Source organism: Protobothrops mucrosquamatus, unplaced genomic scaffold, assembly GCF_001527695.2.
Source record: "Protobothrops mucrosquamatus isolate PMUCROS unplaced genomic scaffold, P.Mucros_1.0 scaffold3550, whole genome shotgun sequence".
Taxonomy (NCBI): Eukaryota; Metazoa; Chordata; class Lepidosauria; order Squamata; family Viperidae; genus Protobothrops; species Protobothrops mucrosquamatus.
Genome location: NW_015389517.1, coordinates 38,895 through 41,758, shown reverse-complemented (window position 1 = coordinate 41,758; position 2,864 = coordinate 38,895). Strand labels below are relative to the sequence as shown.

The 2,864-nt window shown below is 54.4% G+C and overlaps 1 pseudogene; it reads right to left on the bottom strand.

The window, feature by feature from the left end:
* Nucleotides 1-607: 607 nt before the first annotated feature.
* On the bottom strand, nucleotides 608-2,167 carry LOC107297825 (annotated as a pseudogene).
* Nucleotides 2,168-2,864: the final 697 nt, after the last annotated feature.

Below are 2,864 nucleotides of genomic sequence, written 5' to 3'. Positions count from 1 at the left end.
GGATGCCGTATTCCAAGTGTGGCCTTACTAAGGCATTGTAAAGTGGTATTAACCCTTCACGTGATCTTGATTCTATCCCTCTGTTGATGCAGCCCAGCACTGTGTTGGTCTTTTTGGCAGCTGCAGGACACGGCTGGCTCCTATTTAAGGGATCGTCCACTAGGACTCCGAGATCCTTCTCACAGTTGCTACTATTGAGCAAGGTACCCCCTTATACTAAACCTGTACATTTGGTTTTTCTTGTCTAAATGGAGAACCTTACTTTTTTCACCACTGAATTTCATTTTGTTAGATAGGGCCCTGGGTTCAAGTCTATCCAGATCCTCCTGTATCTTAAGCCTGTAACTTCTGGAGTGTTGGCTATTCCTGCCAGCTTGGTGTCATCTGCAAATTTGATGAGTTCTCCTTCTATCCCCTCATCCAAAACAAAGATGTCTCCCACCCCGCTACTCAGTGCTGGATGGCAAGCGAGAAACCCATTTCCTCTTTGATGGAGACCAAGATTTTATTAGTTAAAACTGAAAAGGACGGAGACGCTGCGCAGGGCAGGCCTGCTACATTCTGTACAGGACGCTCTTGGTCAACCTGAGGAGAAAGGAGACCCCCCTCAATCCAACTCGTCTGGTTCTTTGTCCCAGTTGGGGTTATCTCCTCGTGGTTTGGGACCCCCACTCTTCTTGGCCACCATGATGTCGCTGACGTCTAACAACGTCATTGCTATTTGAGTGGCCAGGACAATACCCCGGTATTTCACCAGGTACGGGTCTAGCACACCTTCCACGGCGGCGTCCACGGTGCTGGCCTCTTCCACGCCCAGCAGGATGCCGGTATTCTGGTTGCCTAGTTGATGCTGGATTTCCATCTTGGCCATCATCTCATTGACCGGCAGGCCTGAATTGTCCGCCAGGATGGCGGGGAGAGTTTTCAAAGCTTGGGAGAACTCCAAAATGCCGTATTGTTCGCATCCGGGGTAGTACATGCCCAGAGTGCTCAGGCGTACCGAGAGAGCCATCTCGGTGGCGCCGGCCCCCGGCAAGAGCCGGGCATCGGTGCCCAGATTCTTGTAAACCTGCACGCCATCTCGGATGGCTTCTTCCAGACAGTCCAGCATCTCGCCGGTGGCTCCTCGGAGCACCACCGTAGCCAAAGGACACGGCGTACCGTGTTGACTGAAGACCAGTACGATGTTGTTGCCGATCTCGGTGGTGTAGACACGATAGCAGTGTCCCATGTCCTCGGGCGACGGCACGGTGGGCTTGAACAGTAGGGTGGCGCCCGCCATTTTGCACAGGTGCTGGAGCTGCATCCGGGAGGGTAGCCGCACCACCATGATCCTGCAACGGTCGGCGTAGAAGATGGCCAGGGCGTCCACCCTTCCTCCCACCACCATGACGTTCACCCCGGCTTTGGCGAGAGCCAGGACTCGTTCAGCCATGATAGTCTCTTCCGTTTTGCCAAAGTTCTTCAGCTGGGAGGCGCTTTCGAACCTGACTGTGTTCTTGGCTTCAAACCTGGAGACGCCAAAAGGGCAACAGTAGGCCACGATTCTGGCTCTCTCCACTCGCTTGATGATGCCCTCTGCCTCCGCCGGGATGAGCATCCCTTCCAAGACGTAGGAGTTCAAGATGCCCCCTCCCGGGACCTTGAAGAGCCGGATGAGATCCGGGTCGAAAGCCGAGTGGTCGGGAGGCGCCACCGAGATGCACGCCGTGGCCACCAGCTTGGACAAGAACTTTTGGTAGCCAAAAAGTTTGCTGCCCATGATGGACTGCAATACACATTGCACCTCCTCCTGGTGGTGGGGGTTTTTCAGGGTGAAGCAGACCAGGCCCGGCAACAGACGTAGGACCTCTTTGCAAGCCATGTCGTAGCCCGCTCGGATGTGGACCATCGACAGGCCGGACCTCAGGAGCTTCTCGGCGTTCTCCAGCAGGGCCCCAGCCAGCAGGACGACGAAATTGGTCCCGTCTCCCGTCTCTTCCTCTTGGGTTTCGGCAGCGGACCGCAACAGGCAAGCCATGGGGCTCTCCAGCTCCAGCTCCTTCAAAATGGTGGCGGCGTGGGAGGAATGGAACATCCTGCCCACGTGGTTGATCACCAGCTTGTTGTGGCCCAAGGGACCGTAGCACGTGCGCAGGCAGTGCATCAAGGCCTTGCAGGCCATCAGGTTGGTGAAGAGGGTCTCCTGCAAGCCGCTGAAGTACTTCATCCCTGCTTTGAGCATCTGAGGAAGACCGGGGGCCATCGGGACGTGGGCTGCCATGACCTGGGGAGAGAGAAGCAGGGGCTGGAGTAGGAAGGGGTCCCCAAGCCCAGGTTCAGGTAGGGCTTGAGGAGGCCCAGATAAAGACCTTGATTTCCAGAGACTGATTACGAGAAGTGTTGGGAAGGAAAGTCCTCCATCTCTTCCCCCGTGGACCACCACTTTATCTTGAAGACCCTCTCCCCTTAATTCCTTTCATGGGGTGGTCCACAAGGTACGGTCCAAAAAAAAGTCAGTTGTGCCATCGTGGCTGCCATCTTGACTTTTTTTGACCATGCCTTGGGGAGATCACTGCCTCTCTTTCTCTTTGGCGCACCCACCACTGGTCCCCAGAGTTGTCTCTACTCAACTCTACTCAGCTCTACTCTACTCGTTCTGTCCATTAGTTAACCCACTACTGTTCTCCAGATTCGTCTCTACTCAACTCTATCCTATTCTACTTAACCCACTACTGTTTCCCAAAGTTGTCTCTACCCAACTCTACTCCCCTTAATCCACTACTGCTCCCCAGAGTTGTTTCTACTCAACTCTACTCTACAGTACTCTACTTAAACCCACTACTGCTCCCCAGAGTTGTTTCTACTCAACTCTACTCTACCTA